Below are 18,510 nucleotides of genomic sequence, written 5' to 3' on the forward strand. Positions count from 1 at the left end.
ACGTAAAAACCATTGGATTAATGGACAGAACTACGAATAAAATTAAAACTAGGAAGAGCAGCTCACCAAAAAAGATAGTTAGTGGGGTTTAGAGTTAAAGAAACTCGGGAAAAGTCGTAATTATTTCCGGTGAAGTCAGGGTTAAATTCTCTCTTGTGGACTAAGGACCCTAATTGAATTTGTAGTACATGAAAGTAGGTTTTCGTTGTCCGTATCTAAATTATAGGTATTTTCTCAACCCCCGAATTGTCGTGAGATTCCCGCTACACCGCTTCAATAATACACCTGGCCGGAAGTAAAAACGGAAATGGTTTTTTACTTCCTTACTTCTTGTTTTGTTTTGGGTTTGAAATTTTGTATGAACCCTGGCTAGATCTCTCAACACCTGTTCCTGTTGAGAGTATTTTAAACGAGGATATTGGTCAATTTTAAGGTTTATAAATATACCGGAAGTAAAACGGAAATGGTTTTTTACTTCCTTCTTTCGATTTGAAATTTTGTATCAACCATGGCAAAATCTCTCCACACCTGCTCCTGTTGAGAGTATCATGTTAAACGAAGGTATTGGTCAATTTTAAGGTTTATAAGTATACCGGAAGTAAAACGGAAATTGTCTTTTTACTTCCATCTTGTTTCGATTTGATTTGAAAATTCGTTTTTGAACCCTTACAAAAATCTATCAACACCTGGTCCTGTTGAGGTATTTTAAACCTGAATATAGTTCGGTAAAAGATGCAGTTTTTAAGTTCATAAGCATAGACCACAATGCTGGTTTAATATCTTCAAGCACAGAGCAGAATTCTGGGTTATAATAACTTCTAATTAACTTACTTCTCCTTCCGAATAGGTAACGTTTTCGTCGAAGGTGCACGGGTTACCGAGGATGGTAGCGCCACCACGAGTGAAGCGGCCAAAGTCGGAAATTATGGAGAAATTCCTTCTCCAGTCGCTAGAGTCCATGCCTGGCTTGTCGGAACGAGATCATCCACTTTTCCATTGGAGCAGCGAACGGGAAAAGACTCCGAAAGAGCGCCAGTCGGGTGGCTTTCGAGATACTAGCGATCGCGTTCCCCCTTTTTTTACTCGCGCGCGAGACTTGAGGTTACCAGTGGTGGTGGTGGTACGTACCGTCGCCTTGGAAGAATTCCCTCGCAGCTACTAGATACGAGAGACTGTTCTATCGTTTCCCTAAAAAAGCGAAGGAGATACTCTCGTTACCAGTGGCTAAGTAGCGAAGGAAGGACATTCCTGAAGTGTCCTTTGGAAACAATCTTGACAACAAAAGAAGCAAAAACCAACAAGAAAAGAATGTAGGAACTCTTTAGGACCTAGGTAACTCAGGTAAGAGACACTCTTGCACACTCTTTTTCGGAACCTTGTTTATACCCAAAGAAGTATCGAGGACATACCTTATCACCTGACCCTTTTTTGTTGTTCATTTCGTTGGCCTTGTTGTCACTTTCCTGGTCTATTTTTGACCTACCGCGTTCTGATATCGAAGTAATTGAGAATTAACGTGGTACCTTGCACCCTCTTTTCGGAACCTTGCTTATACTTCGCCAATACCTGATGAAATATCGAGGGCACACTTTTTTTTGTTGCACGTTGACATTGTTGACCCTTTCCCGGTCTATTTTTGACCTACTGCGTTCTGATATCGAAGCAATTGAGAAGTAACGTAGTACCTTACACCCTCTTCTCGGAACCTTGCTTATACCTTATGAAATATCGAGGGAACACCTTATCTCCGAACCTTTTTTGTTGTTCATTGACCTATACTTCGTCTATTTTTGACCTACTGCGTCCTGTCATCGCAATAATTAAGAATTTAGGACAGGCATCGTACCATAGAGTAACAAATGCACTATGTCGTAATTTATCCAAGTAATTTAGTCTCGAGAACACGTGTTTGTAGGTAATTACTGATTATACCCTAACCCTATTGTTCAATCAGTTGCGCAAGTTTTAGGTAAACCAACAAACAAACCACGCTGTGTGATTGGCTGTTACGCCTCTCACGGACCATAATTTCGGTCTTAAAACGGAAATTGGTATGGTAGACGCTAGTAGTAGTAGACTAGTAGTAGTAATATCGTTTTAAGAGATTTTGCTCTCGAATCGCATCGCGTGTTCCGCTTAAATTTACTTCCTCCACCCATTTCGTGCGTTTACATGATATCAGCTTCGTTTTCCAAACGAGTAAACGAACGACATTTGGCGATTTTGCCCATAATTTTTTTTCTTGAGAAACAAACAAAGGGAATTCTGTTATATTATGGCACGAAAACACGAAAGAGTAGATACGATTTTACTTGTAGCTTTCTTGACTGATGAGCTAGGTTTTCTTTTGTTCCGTAGTTGGCCATATTTGTGTGAGGGTAGGTCGCTTCAATTTGGGGAATTCTTAGCTAATATATATATATATATATATATATATATATATATATATATATATATATATATATATATATATATATATATATATCTTTTTGTTACTTACCTGGAGACTTACCGTATTCACTAATCACTTCGTTATACGTTGTCATGGTTGCCACGGGTCAGTGTATTTTAAGAATTTTAACAAGGGCTTAATGTTTTAAGTTAACTATTCAAAAATGCGATTTAAACGCAATAGTTTAATTTTATTTGGAACAATGATAACTGGGCCTAAAACGTCAGGGAAAATTGTAGATAAAGGTCAGGGAAAACCTGGAGAAGTTAGGGAATCCCAGTTTGAAAATTTAGTGTCAAGCCTGGTTAGTTACTCTTTCAACTTTTGAAGACAGGGGGTGTTTCAAAATTCAAAGAAACTAAGGCTTATCGATCTAATATTGAGAATTAAGGAACGTGGATGGCATTACTTAAAATTAACGTCACCATCCATAATTTTTAATTAGCAACACCCTCTACGGGCTTTTCTATACGTTAGTTACAACTGTTGTTAAATTAAGGCTCTCTGTTTCTACGATTTTAAAGTTACTTATCTAAGCCTCTTTAAAACGTGTAACTTCGATCTAAGAATTAATTTAGGTTATATAAATCTGAATTTAAAAACGTTGGTTGCAGGAAAACTTATTTTGAAATAAATAAAAGTTAGGTGGGTGGTTGGGTTTTCCCTTCATATAATAAATATTAATTCACAGCGCGATGCATCGTGCGCTCTTTGAAAAATACTACGATTTCCCTGGTGAATTTAAACATGCAAATTTTGTCAACGCCCTCTTTTATCTTTTCAAAAATATATATTTTCTATGGAGTAAGAGAGATAGAGAGAGAAAGAGAAATATTTGGGAAAAGCCCAAGCTAGGCCTATACGCACTTAAAACGGAAAATCTAAATTGATTTTTCAATTTTTGCATCGCTTGATCGAGAGTTCCTTTCAATAAGTTGTTAGCCAGCGCTCAAAATAAATATATCAATTTTCCTTGGCTTGTGCTTTTGAAAAACTCGTAAATCTAACTTTAAACCAAAAAAAGAAAAAAAAACCCTAATAAATTGAAAACAAATGTTTTTATCCACTTTGCGATGATATATCAAAAGAACTTCCTGTGTGTATGTATGGAATAGCAAGTGTTTTGGGCACAGAATTATATTAGAGACCAAACTAATTAATTTTTAATTAAGACTGTTTTAATTAAGTTTCGTTGCTTACTAAACAACCAAATATTTAGACTTTCTCTTAATATTTAATTAATACGTAGACGTCTCAATCGAAAATTGAGTTCAGGCTCTAAATAATCAACTATCTTGACCTATTATTACTACCTACTTAGACACACAAACCTTAGTTGCTTAGAGGACCGCGTTATCATCAGAGTGTCGGTTTTTTTTTGGAAGCGTAAAAATGGGCTCTTAATTGAGTTCTAGATCCAAACCAACAATTACAATTACTTTGACCTAATTCTCTCCTAATTAATAAGTATTTTGAGTCTTTTGACCTATAACCTGCTTAGGCTCCATGTTAGCCATAGTTAAGCCAAGAAGCGGTATCTAGTTTACTAGGGAGAAGGTATAAATTCGCGCCACATTTATAATCTAGCTCTTTATCTCCAGTCCAAACAAACGTAGACGTGTCCGGAGTTAATCCCAGCCTCTAAATTACAACCAGCAGCATCTTATTGGTTCTTGAAAACTCACGTCAGCGCGACACGAATGACAAAAAAAATTGCGTATTTTCCGACTGAGGAGAGTGTAGAGAAATAGCCCGGTCTCCTCCTTTTACGTCCCCCCCTTTGTATTTTGAAAGGGGGGACTGGGACTATGGTGCGCGAATACTTAGGCATCTTAAACATTACCTTCTCCCTAATAAAATATGTATCACTTCTTGATTAAGAATAAACTTCTTCTAAGACTTTGGATTCTTATGGAGACGCAGAAATGAACACTGGAGAAAGTTCTCACGCTTTAAATCAATTAAATTAACACCTATTTAGACCTAATTTCGTCTATATAATTGCTTAAGAACTTGCCCCGCCCCTTTTCGATCAAAACTCCGATTTTCATAGCTTCGGGTTTCATTTCCTTCTGCTCTTTGTCTTTTGACGTCAACTGTGATGTCGACTCCAACTTTTTTTATAAATACATATTATTCGTGACTCGCTTTTAGCGGGTTTCATCGATTAATCTCCTCTTTGTTAATTTTTTTATACTCGCTGCTGTGTTACTTTAATTAAGGTCTTGATTGAAGTTAAAAACGCCCTTTTAAAAATATATTTTTCAGCGCTCAATTTCCCCTGCAGGGAAACAGTTCTCAGGCGAAATTAATTATTTTTCCTCTTTCCCCTGTGGCTAGATTTATTTTATTATAAGTAACCTTAATTTTAAAAAAGTGTGACAAATAACGTATTGACTTTATTAAATCCAATTTAATCCTTGAAATAACTTTTTAATTATCGTCATACTTATACTTTTTTACTTTACTTATGAGTCGAAAACTGATAATTAAAGGCAAATACCGCACAGGGATCAGAAATTTCCTTTGAAATTTAATTAAAAGTTTAGACACAATAGTTGCAGCCTGGGGAAGCTCGCTAACAGGGTGAAATAATTTAATGCTTTTTCTATGGAGCCCCTGTAGAAGTGTTTCACACGCTATACACCAATGCAAACTGAATCGAGCTTGTATAGTAAGTTTAGTATGAAACGTTGTTTTAGTGAATAAAAAACGTTACATCATATTAGTTTATCATATTTAATAAGTAATAACCTTTGACCCTGAGAAAAAATATTACATAAATTTAGAATATTTCCTGACTTTTGACCCGGAGGAAAAACATTAAATAACTTTTGGCATATTTCCTGACCTTTGACGCTGAGGAAAAAGTTACATAAGTTTGGCATATTTCCTGACCTTTGACCCCGAGAAAAAGCATTACATAAGTTTATAATATTTCCTGACCTTTGACCCTGACGAAAAAGCATTACATAAGTTTATACTATTTCCTGAGCCCTGACATGAGGTAAAAACGTAACATACGTAAACTTATCATATTTCCTGACCTTTGACCTTGATAAATAAACAAACCACGTGATTTAGGGTAGTTACGTAATTCCATATGGCGCAAGGCTTAACTTCCCCCTTTAGTTATTAGGTAATTATAGACACCTCTTTCCCAGGAATTTCTCTGAATTAATATAGTAGCTTAGCCTTGGTTTCTTTTAAAGCTACGGTGTCTTTCACTTTAAAAAAATTAAAAACTCCTTCCGCAGTAATAACCCTTTTTTTATTGAAAAGTACACTTCAGAACATGGTTGCCATATCAACGAAACCTACGTAACATTAGTTCCCTTTTCTCTTTCAAGAAATCCCAGTCCTAAATAAACAAAAGATATTACTTAACATTCTTGTTAAAAACCACCCAAGTATAAATTGAGAATACAATAGATAGATGTCCAAAGGTATTTTTAACATTTTCCCCGAATTTCTTACCCGGTCCCGATTTTTAAGTGCATCTTAAGGAGTCCTTTATTCAAAACCTTATCAAATTCAAAGACTTTTATCCAATTAATTAAAAACATCGCCCCTGCATGCATGCTTTTAAGTTCCTTAGAATATTCAATAAACATGCTGAAATCTTGGTGGTATTAAACTATAGGAGGTTTTCAAACACTCTTAGATGTAGATGGGAATAAATCGAATTTGTACGCCTAGTATAGAGGAAATTTTTTAAGCGCGTGAATTAAATTTCGTGCACGAGATAACGTTTCATTTCTCGAATTAAGATAAATGGCTGGAGTACTTTATACCCATGGTTATTCACTCTTGATAGCCTGGAGTATTTTATACTCATGGTTATTCACTCTTGATAGCCTAAGTATTTATTGATTGGGGAAGTACACACATACTTGAAATGGTAAAGTCCATACCCATCTCTTTTAGGTTTTTGCGTGGTTTTCGGTTACGTGTTGTGGGAATTTACCTTTGGGGGCCCCCGCTTCGATGTACATACAATACTCGTGTCTCTCTTGATAGCTCAAATCTGGCCATACCGTCGTCGTTTGGGTTTGAGGGGGGGGGAGGGGTTGGCCTGCGGTAACGTGGTAGGTTTCTATGGTAACCAATCAGGTAAACCCCCAACGGCTGGTGCGACGCCCTCCGTGTGTCTAATCTATACATTCCTTGGTCATTAATAAACAAAAATGAATCCTTCGCCAAAGTTGAAGGGACGACCTTTTGGGTTTACCAGCGCTCGGTGCATGCTAGTCTAGAATGAAGAAGAACGTGTTAATGGTAATGCCTTATTTTGCGTATTTACTCGGGCCCTCTTTGTTGTAACCCCAAATATTTAGTGTCGTTGGGCTATGGCGTAATCAAAGGACTTCCCCTGCCTCTTATAGAAGTAGAGTTAAAAAGTGTCGTGTAAATAAGACAATGTTAATCCTATGGAGAGGACCTCTATGGACATTTCGCTTAATTACACAGACACTGATTGTTGTAATCCAAACTAGGAGGTACCTATGGAAAGGCAAGAAATAGGGCTTTGACATACTAAAAAGGATTTCCTTCTGTCTGCTATAAAACAACCATAGTTCTGACCCCCTGATTGTTGAAACCCTAAATTAGAAAGAGAAGACATAGGGCTTTGACATACTAAAAAGGATTTCCTTAATTCTGTCTGCTACCACCATAGTTCTGAACCCCTAATTGTTTAAACCCTTAATTGGAAAAGGAAGAAACAGAGATTTGACATCCTCTCTATTATAAAACCAGAGTTCTGACCATCTAAAATCTAAACGATTACGACCTTCCATTTGTAAGATGGCTTGGCTATAGTCCTTTCTTTTTACCTTATAAGGTAAGGTCGTAAAGAATAATGAATTCGGGCGAGCCCCCTTGTGCTTGGGTTCCCATTTTCCCCAGCATCTCGACACTTTATTAATACTCTATCGTTGTTGTAGGACGGAAGGACATTAAGCTCTTAAGCCCATAGTCTATAGAAACATCTATTTTAATTCCGTGGTCCCCTATATAAGCACTTGCGCGAACCTTAGGGGGGGTCCCACCGAGTAAAAAGCTTAACGTTTTTCGAGTAAATGATTAATACGTTCGTAAAATGTTCAATGGCCCTTAAAGATGAAAGGGATTGCGCTTAATGGCTCTAGCTGAATCTATAATTAACTAAAGACAACTAAAAAAAACCCAGTCAGTATAGTCTCTCTGCAACGTTCTTTTTCTTTTGGAACAACGGGTATGACTCGAGATTGACTAAAAACTTTATATAGCCTGTCTAGACTTGTATAAAAGAGGTAAATCCTTTACAAAAACTACATACGAGGGGGTCTTTACTTTACTTCTTTATTAAGTGGACACCTGGACACCCTTAATATTTTAACGCAAAGTACATGATTGAGAGTCCCTCGGTACTTCAGGATACCCGCGGACTAATGCCCCAATTTTTTTAAACCCTTTCCTTCTTATTTTTCTTATTTTTTAGTCGTGTCTACAACAAACGATTTTCATGAACATTATCTTCTTACGTTTCTTGATTTTCTTTACTGTATTAATACCATTTCAGTGCAGGGTTATTTGTCTAAGTTAAGACCCCAGACGATGATGTGGTTAACCAGTTAAAATAGTTAGGTCCAATTTAAGTTTGTGTGTGAGATTAATTCGCGTATTTGCCATCTTGTTTCGCGACTCAGGGAATTTTAGATTTATTCATTAGCCGATTCTAATATCCGGTTTTGTATTTTTTGCCCGCGTGAAATGAGTTTCGAGTTTTCTCTTTCCGATTTAATCACGTGATCTTTAGTTTCCCCTTTCATTCCATTTACGACGAGGCGTTTTGTCAATCCATATGTCTTTTCACGGATCTTATGAACCATATAGGGCATAGAAAAACTGCGTGAAAAAGAAGTGATATCTAGTTTTTTAGGGAGAAGGTGTAAGATGCCTAAGTAGTCGCGCGCCATAGTCCCAGTCCCCCCTTTCAAAATACAAGGGGGGAAGTAAAAGGAGGCCGGGCTATTTCGCTGCCTCTCTTCAGTCGGAAAATACAAGTAATTTTCGTTATCATTCGCGTCGCGCTGACGTCAGTTTTCAAGAACCAATGAGATGCTGGTTGTTGTAATTTAGAGGCGGCGGGGATTAACTTCGGACCAACTATACGTTTGGACTGGAGATACCTTCTCCCTAGAAAACTAGATATCGCTTCTTGGTGAAACGTTGTATCGTCTGAAAAGGTAGCTAAGTGCGGCAGGGGGATTAAATGTACTCAACATATTCCTCTGGTTCGCTTTAGAATAACAAAGTCCATGTCCAGGATAGAATCGCGTATAGGATGTAAAAGATTTTTTTTCAAAGTGGAGAAGCAGATATAAATGCTTAGAAATCCGAAATATTTGAAAGATAGAGCTAGAAGTTGGTAAAAGACCTGGGTAGGATATTGGTGTTAAAAGTATTGTGATAGCACTATGCATTCTTCCACCGTCTTTGCATGATTCTACGCGGAATAGTGATCTTTTATACATTTGCCGATGACGTAAATGCGCGTAGGAATATCTCAATGAATTGATGTACGTGATGGGTGAGCCGTACGTGATTGTGTTCGTCCGCCGCCAATACGGTACGGTTTTTATTACATCCGGTAATTTCCGCTTACGAACCCATTTACCAAAGGTTGCCCGGGAAGGAAAACGTAAACCAAGGTTAACCCCCAAGTATATACATCCCAAGATTACTTTCACCATAAAAATCAGAACCAATTTAACGAAGCTAAACTCTGTTGTGGAAAAAGTCGTTAATTTTGATATTAAAAAAGGACCCCTTAACTAATGGTATATATAAATTGCTCGATTATTATTTTATTTATAGATTACACTAAGTAATTAGTATTTTAGAGATCAATATTACAGTAACTACTACTACAAGTATAGGTATTAATTACGCCTCAATAGGTAGCGATATACCTATGCCTTCTTAACATTTACTTTTGAAAGAAAGAGTAGCTAGCTATTAGGGTAATTTGAGGAGCTTGTTTATTTCATGAACGGAAAAGTAATTTGCGAAGTTCCATGCACCGCTTTTTTCTCTATAAGTAAGTCTGAATTGAGTCCATGATTGAAGGCTATTTAGCCTATAGTTAATTTTGTGCCCTAGGTGCATTTATCGTTACTTACGATCACTAACTACCGTTATCGGTAAGGATAAGTGAAATAGAATAATAAAAATTCTTTAGGGGCATTGCTTAGAAACGGAATAGAAAAGGGAATGCGGGTTTTATTTTTTTTCCATCTCTTAGCTTGAATCGGGGGTAATTGGAGAAATTGCCTCTTAAAAGTACGTTTCCAATTTGTTGGAAAAGAAGCTTATAGCCCAACAACTATCTATAAGAAACAAGAGCCCTTAAGCTTAGTATATGTAGTTTCCTTAGAAGATAATTTACTTTCTATATTTCAAGGGTATTTAAGCCTTTGCCAAGGGCATTTGCTATTCTAAAGATATTTAAGACTTTGCCAAGGGTATTTGCTATTCTACGGATATTTAGGCCTTCGCCAAGGGTATTTGCTATTCTAAGTATATTTAAGCCTTTGCCAAGGGTATTTGCTATTCTAAGGATATTTAAGACTTTGCCAAGGGCATTTGTTTAACATATTTAAGCCTTTGTCAAGGGTATTTGTTTAGGATATTTAAGCCTTTGCCAAGGGTATTTGTTTAGGATATTTAAGCCTTTGCCAAGGGTATTTGTTTGGGATATTTAAGCCTTTGCCAAGGGTATTTGTTTAGGATATTTAAGCCTTTGCCAAGGGTATTTGTTTAGGATATTTAAGCCTTTGCCCAAAGGTATTTGTTTAGCATAGTTTAAGCCTTTGCCATGGGTATTTGTTTACTATATTTAAGCCTTTGCCAAGGGTATTTGTTTAGCATAGTTTAAGCCTTTACCAAGGACATTTGTTTAACATATTTAAGCCTTTGCCAAGGGTATTGGGAAGGTCAGGAAGTTTGAAATTAAAAAAATCTGTGTGGCAATTACCCGTGTATATACTGCACAAAGAATTATTTCGCGCTAGATTAGATCCATTTCGAGCCAGTTTTGCAAACACAGTTCACGCAAAATTCATCAAAAGAAAAAAGAAATAAATAAAAGCTTCCACCGAGATTAAAGTCTGCTATATAAAAATTAGAAGAAATAAAAAAATCTCTCCAATCAGCGCTTACTAAAAGCCCAAAGAATTCCCGACAGCAATTAGATACTTGGGCTGGTCCCCTTATGGGAGTGTACGTACATTCATACACACACGTCTGAAAGAAAATTTTATGTGAAAAGAGGGAGACCAACAAAAAAAAATTACTTCCAACACCTTAAGGGACCCTTCCCGCCTTTCTATAACATCATCCCTTATTTCTCCCGCCATTTCACCTAGGATATTTTTTTTTGTAATTAAAAAGAACCAGGGGGGAAATCAGACGCTTATCTCGCTCATGGACTAGAATCAATCACTTTAAAATATTCCAAAGGAAAAGCAGAAAATTTAACAATACTAAGTTTATAAGTGATATGTTCCATAAGTAATGCTACTGAGAGACTTACAGCTCGACCTAGTTCGAGAACGACGGAAGCGAGAATTGAAGTCCTCGGTGGTTAATTAATTTTGCAGGACTTCCATCTAGTTCCTATTTAGTCTGTACATACTAAGCCTTTGACAGCGCCCCAGTCACCAGGCGTCGCTTTACCCTGAATCTATGACCTACCTCCCTCACTTCATGACAAGCTCCAGTTTCTAAGTTACCAGTGACAAACTTATGGAGGAACATATCTTATAAACTTATGCTATGGTTTTATTTTTTCGTTAGCTCAGAGGCAACGTGAATAACGTGTATCGCCTGAACACTTTCCTTCATTTCTATTCACCTTTGGTGATGATAACATAAAGATCTCATAGAAAATCAGATCCATTTTATAAATCGTCCAAGATGGATGATCCTACGGCCGAGATCTTAATGAGAAATTCGCGCCATTATCGCTCTGGCAGCTAATTAAAAAGACTAGATTTAGCATCCTCATTAATAATAATAGGACCTATTTTTAGTTTAGTTTCTTTCGCTTTTATTGCCTCAGTTAAAAAGAAAAGGTATACCCCGATGAATTCTGGTTGGTGGTTTGCGTTATATACCTTAGCTTTGACAATATCTCGTATGTCTTAATTCTCAAAAGATATCTTCATTCTCTAATTTCGAAGCTCCTTTTATCGACGCGTGTATAGCTTTAAAAGCGGCGGTCCAAAGATTCGTGCCTCGGTTAAAATTTGTCAATGCTGAAAAATAATGAAAAATGTTGCAGAATCTCTCCGTTTGTAAAGACTCTATAAATAGATCTCTCTCTTAACATTGTATAAACGATACACGCGCGACGCTACTAACGCGACGCGACGCGGGTCTTTGTAAAATCAATATGTGTTCCTATAATTTATGGAATGGAATTTTCCGGTGAATAACTAGGCTTAACGATGTGAATTACTTTCCAAAAATCAACTACCGTTTGTCTGTCTGTTTTGGCAAATTCACTGTAGTAGAAAATGTAGCCATTGGAATAGAAAATAAGTCTTTACCAAGGCGTTAAGAAAAGGTAATTGTCCTCTACTCCTCTTCCTATATTCTCTATGGACCTTCCGTTTCAAACCCCGCTAAGCTTCTCAAGGACTATTGGATCAAAAAGGCGATGGAATTGAACTGGAATCTATATATCTTTTATCACCGTTGCTACGTAGCGTGTAGTCGCACGCTTAATCGCTCGTGCTAACTTTATCGTGAAAAGAAATAATGTATAGGCTATAGTAGCTTTTTGATACGCTTTTCGAGGGGACATTCACTCGGTGTGCTTTTAAGGAAAGGTGTTACGCGTTGTTGCCAGAACAAATGTATAACTAGAGAATTTATCAACAAGGATAATGGGGTGGAGGAGCCTCAATCTGAGAGAAATAGGCTAGGAACGGCTCAGGTTGGGTGGGAAGCCAAAAATGGGGGTGAGAATAGTCGGACTCCGTTGTAATTGGTTCGTCTGTATCCCTTCTTGACCAATGCGTCCGACTTTTCCTCCCCCATTTTTTGGCGTCCCACCCAACCTGAGCCATTCCACAGTTAGCACACCTAGTTTTTTCAGATTTCATATCCTACCCTCATCATCCTTGGTATCAATAACCGTCATAATATTTCACCCCCCCCTACTAATTTTGCAATATGGTTTCGATGCGTTAGGTAATCCTTAATCGCTGACATGTACATAAGGGAATCGAGTGATTAACCCCTCGGTACGTATCTTCCTATATTTTTCTAAGAAATGGTCCAACTGTTTTTTAGACCAATAGCGACGTTAGTATATAGTCAGCGTTTTGTTAGTTCATAAAGACGGAGGATGGAGAGTCGCTTCCGCCTGGCGATTGAATGAATGGAAAATGCTGTCTTCGTCTTAACTTCTAACCTTAAACGGCACGATTTCCCAGAATCCCTCGAGGCGGCATTGTCATTTTTTTCTTTCTCGCAGCCTTTTAATCACCTTATGTCATTGTGTAAGCATATAAGCTCTGTTGCTTGCCGCAAAAATTAATCTGAGCTTAGGCCTAGTTTTTCACGTTGTCAATGTCTTTATTTTCTTATTAATTATAGACTAGAAAATTAAGAACGGGGTCCGTTGTCGTCTTTGGTCCTCTTTAGGGGTAACAGCTGAGAGGATCGTGTTTAATATGATGTACCATTCTTTCTTTCTTTCTATAGATTTTTGGAGCATGCGTAGTAACAATGTGGAAATATTCTTGTTACGAATTGGACGTGGTTAATTGGACCTAACTTCTTTCAGATTATGTAAGTACAATTGATCACTGATTTAATTTAGTTTTTCATTTACCATTTTTGGGGTTTTGGGAATGGGCCAAATTATCCCATAGTCTGTCCCTAAATTCTGTATTTTCTACAAAATAATCACGGGGTCAAGGGTCAGGGAAAGCGACTTTAGACGGTCGGGAAAAACTTCAATTGGAATAGTCAGGAAAACATTTTGAATTGAAATATATATATATATCAAATTTTGAAGATGTATATTGACAAAAATGACAAACTATATCCGAGAAAATTAGATTACCATAAATTTCAGTTTGAAAGCGTACCAGAGGTAAAGGTAAGGCGGAGTTTTACGCGTCATACTACACGTAGATAAACGTAGTCTTTTGAATAGACCATCCTCTCACTCACACGTCATCAATCTTGACTTGAACGCGCCGACATCAGTCCAACCAACCAACCGCAATAGAGATTTTGTATTTTGATATTTCAATTTTCCATAAAAAATTGAAAATACAAAAATACTCCCATCATTCTGTGTGTGTCAGAAATGATTTGTATCCCGGTAGGGGATGCTTTTCACTAAATTTTTATTTTCAAATTCGGTGTGTGGTGGGGTAAACATTTCTACAGGGGCCCCATAGAAAATACATTAGTTCTTTTACCCCTGTAAGAGGTCTTCCTCGATAAACTAATTTCCAAAAGCAAATATTGTAAGCGCGGAAAAATTAAGGCACCGGGTACCCACTAGACAAACATTTAATTTTCCATAAACTCAATGATTAATTTCCTTAAATTATTTCGGAAATAAATTAATACTAATTATTCAGGAAGTTATCAAAATGGAAATTGGAAGGTAAATATTAAAAAATTAAATAGTAAAATTACTGGTGATATAAATTCTGTAGGGGTTTTCTTTTTGTTGAGAAATTACGATTTGTATTGTAGTATATCAAGGTCACTTTGAATTTCAAAGCGAGTTGGCAGAAGTGGAGACAGGGTTCATAAAAACCTGGAAAACCGGGAAAACCTGGAATAATCAGGGAAATAAGTAATTGACGAAAACCTCAGGGAAATTTCGAATTTTTAGTAAAATTCAGGGAAATCAGGGAAATTTGCGTCAAACAGGGGCCGAGTAATTAAGCAAAATGTTCGTGAATATTCCCTCCATAGGATTAACATTACACTATACTTTGGAGGCTCATAACTCTGGTTATATTAGAGATACGGGGATGCCCTTTGACTATGTAATAGTCATATTCCCTCCTTCGTTAACATTAGCTCCATAGGATACTCCATATACGGGGAAAAACCTGGAAAATTCAGGGGAGTATACGGGGAAAAATCTGGAAAATTCAGGGGAGTATATGGGGAAAAACCTCATGGAAATCTCAGGTAAATTTGTTTTTCAAAATTGTATGAACCCTGAGAGATGAATTCCCCTAAGTTCGCTGTACTCGGATGGGTTGGAAAAACTGCTCCTCTCTTTAGAGTCCATGTTAGGGCCATCGATACAGACTTCCGAAAATGACCCCTGATATTAGTATGACCCCGAACCAAGGGTATCACTCGCGACGTCTTATTTCCTCAGTTATATCTATCTCATTTTCTCGAGCAAACTGAAAAATGGTCGAGAGCGACAAAAGCAAACAAGCTTTCGATATTTCGAGCTCTAGTTTTGTTCAAGTGTACGATCTCCCACTTGAAGGGAGGCAAAAGGCGTAGCCAAAGGTGAAGCCCATGAATATCTAACGCTAAAGCAAACTGAAATGAAAGTAGTCATTCTCGAGTGCATGGTTCAATATGAGTTGATCCTGGGCCTTTTTGCGAGATAACATACGACCTTAAATTTTACCACGTTTCAAACAGACCAGGTAGGCCTACTAGTAGCAAGTACTGGGTTTTATCATAAGTAACATATTAACAATTTAAGTATGACACACTTCCTATGGTTTCCATATTTTGCTGAAGTTCTTATGGATGGTTTGTTCCCATAGGGATTGTACAGGGAAAGGGTTAAGTTGGTGTTTAGCTCTACCTCTCCAGGGATCTCATCCAAGAAATAAGTAAATAAAAACATGTTGTTAGCCTATGGAGGGAATACCAATGAAGATTCTGCTTAATTACTCGGGCCCTAATTATCGTAACCCCAATTATTTAGTATCTTTGGAAAGAGGAGAAATAGGGCTATAACATACTCAAAGGATTTTCTCTTATCTCTTATAGAACCAGAGTTATAAGCCTCCAAAGTGGGGTGCAAATAAAACCATGTTAATCCCATTTAGAAGGTTTATGAAAATTTCGCTACAAAACAATAACAATTAAGTTTGTCCTTGGAAATAATTTTATAGTTCAGACAGACTTATTGTTGTTAAGTTACTTATGGTACTAGCCTACCCATAAAAGAAAAGGATTCAACCTAAAGAAAAGGTACGCTGAAACGTGAACGTGTACAAAAGCTAGACCTAGTTCTTCTAATATGAAATATGGTTAAGAAACGCTAGGTGCATGAAAAGGTATATTTCACTTTGACTTGAAAGGTACTTTTAGGAGTATAAGGTTGAAATTGAGATCTAGTCTCGTCTCCGAAGTCTTTCTTTCTCATCTCATTCATTTTTATTGGCGGGAGAGTGCATCTATGGATGCAATGCAATGCAATGCAACGCCATCCATTTGGCCGCAAAGCTTTTTCCCGAAAGTCTATTGGAGAAGCCAGATGACGCTTTCTTGAACCTGTTTTTCCTTTTTTTTTTCTTTTTTATTTCCTTGGAGGGAACATATTACGTGTGTTTGCTCCGCGTTGCTATGGCAACCGCTGAAATTCACGCACGTTTCGCATTTATATAGCTCCAATATCGAGATTGCTACGCCGCGTGGCTTTCATAGAGAAAAATAGGCTTGAAGTTAAAAGCCTTACCTGCATGGAAACGTCACGAAATAGATGAGATTTTTGCCAGACAATTTTGTTCGAGATGTGGTTCGGGGGTTTCTTTCCGTAGTTCTGAGTCTTGACTTGACTTTTTGCTTCAAAGTTAAATATGAGGGTTTTCTGTTTTTCTATCTCTTTTATTCTAGTTTTGTCAGGTTTGCCGATTTACCTGTAATACCTTGAAAACCTAAGGGAATTTTAAAATGGTTTTAAAAGTTCGGGAATTTTAAAATTCAAGGGGTTTTTGAATAGAGAAATCTGTAGCAGCCTTTTCTGTGTAAGGCAGAAACAGGGATAGATTTAATTTTCGAAGTGGGAATGGAGAACCGAGTAATATCTGGGCGCGCGTCAAAGTCCCGGACCCCCTTCCACTGGACGGAAGGGGGGAATGAAAGAAGAGGCGGGAGGGTCATAGCGACAGAGGTAAAAAAGGAATTACGTGTTTTTCGCCGTCCCTGGCAGCAACGTCATCAAAACGTAGTTTAAGTGAGCAGCCAATAAGATAATGTAAACTTTTCGTTATGTGTTGGAGGGAGGGGCTCTATACTGGGTGGTCTATGAGTCGGAATAATTGAAGTAAATACTAACCGTTCTCCATCCCTGGCAGAAGTAATTGGTCCTTAAATTATAATCCCCTGATTTCACTGAAATGTTGCAGTTCAAGTCAACAATTTAAAAGTGTTCTACTGACTTATCTTTAAATTTTATTCTTTACTCCACAAAATGTTGTCAAGGCTCGAACAGGAAACCAGCTTCGCAATGCGGCCTGGGAATGTTTTTTTACCTATGGGTTTCCGTTATATGGGACCATCGTTATCTTTATTGGTTTTTTTGGTCTTTCGCCAGTATTTCTTTTTTTGTTGGAACTTAGTTGACGATAACAGAAATAAATTGACGGTGATCTATCACCTTCATTATGTTTTTAGTCATTAAAGGTGAACGTATACTATAGTTTCATCACCGTCAAAGCTAGTTTTGTTTCGTAAAGATACTGGGTAACTATTAAGTCCAAGGCTACTACGCTATATATCTTCCTCTTGAGCACGTAAGTGTGGGCATAAGTTCATATGATAATGTTCTCCATAAGTTTGTAACTAGTTACAAACTGGAGCTTGTCATGAAGTGATAAGTCCAAGGCTACTACACTATATGTTCCTCTTGAGCACGTAAATGTGGGCATAAGTTCATAAGATATGGTCACCATAAGTTTGTTAATCCCTGGTTACAAACTGGAGCTTTTCATGAAGTTTAGTGAGGTAGGTCATAGATTCGAGGTAAAGCGACACCTGGTGACTGAGGCGCTGTGAAAGGCTAAGAAATGCAGACTAAATAGGACCTAGATGGAAGTCCTGCAAAATTAACCACCACCGAGTGTAGTACTTCAATTGACTCTCTTCCGTCGTTTTCTCTCTAACTAGTTATCTCGAGCTGTAAGTCTCTCAGTAGCATTACGAATAGCATAATAAGTGTCATACTTATGGAAGCAATATATCACTTATAAGCTTATGGTGTGGGTGTACGCCTAGCTCGAGTAACTTCCTTATTCCCTAGTTGACGACGGAAGAATCTTGTCAGTAAAAATTAAGTCGGGGTGTTAATTGCGAACGGCTGCTGTTAAGCCTCAGTAAAATGTTGATGGATCGCTCGTGTCCTGTCTTTGTAATAACGTACGTTGGATCGGAAGTTGTTAGAATTACTCCGGAATGTAACGTAACAACACTCGAGGTATTGCGTGAATGGAATTATACAAGAAAAAGATTGAAGAGTTTCATTTTGCAGACGACAGAATTTAAGGAATGGTGCTTGGATTCTAGTGTGTAATATTATAAAGGGTGTTTTTGATAAGTCTGCATGCATAAATTAAGGGGAATGACAGTTCTTTGGGAAATCAATCTTGTGTCGAAAATGTACAATTTCTATTTATGACTTTTACCCTAAGGGACACAGCTTTCGAGTTATGATTTGATTTAAGTGTTTTAGGGATGACCCCTTCATTAATTTAGAAATCATTGTCTTAATCAGTTTCTTAATTAAATTTAAGAGGCCACCGTAAAATACTCCAATCCAATCTTAGCTAGAAAACCCCTTAAACTTAATTAAGAAACTGATTAAGACAATGATTTCTAATTTAATTAAGGGGTCATCCTTAAAACACTTAAATCAAATCATAACTCGAAAGCTGTGTCCCTTAGGGTAAACAAAATGGAGATAGAAATTGCACATTTCCGTCTCATAATTAATTTCCCAAAGAACATCCTCCTTAATTTATGCATGCAGACTTATCAAAAACACCCTGTGTAGTGGTTTT

The 18,510-nt window shown here is 37.3% G+C and overlaps 1 protein-coding gene across 1 annotated transcript in view; it reads left to right on the plus strand.

Annotated features, from left to right (window-relative positions):
- The window catches only part of LOC149654783 (fibroblast growth factor receptor-like 1), a 69,192-nt gene that overhangs the window by 10,762 nt on the left and 39,920 nt on the right, over nt 1-18,510 (plus strand). The window contains exons 2-3 of the mRNA XM_089846428.1: nt 848-1,341; nt 13,211-13,297. The gene's annotated coding sequence lies outside the window, so the exon portion shown is untranslated. The remainder of the gene's footprint in view (nt 1-847; nt 1,342-13,210; nt 13,298-18,510) is intronic.

This window comes from Phalangium opilio, unplaced genomic scaffold (assembly GCF_054372755.1).
Source record: "Phalangium opilio isolate 3A_F unplaced genomic scaffold, DU_Popi_V2 ptg000079l_1, whole genome shotgun sequence".
Classification (NCBI taxonomy): Eukaryota; Metazoa; Arthropoda; class Arachnida; order Opiliones; family Phalangiidae; genus Phalangium; species Phalangium opilio.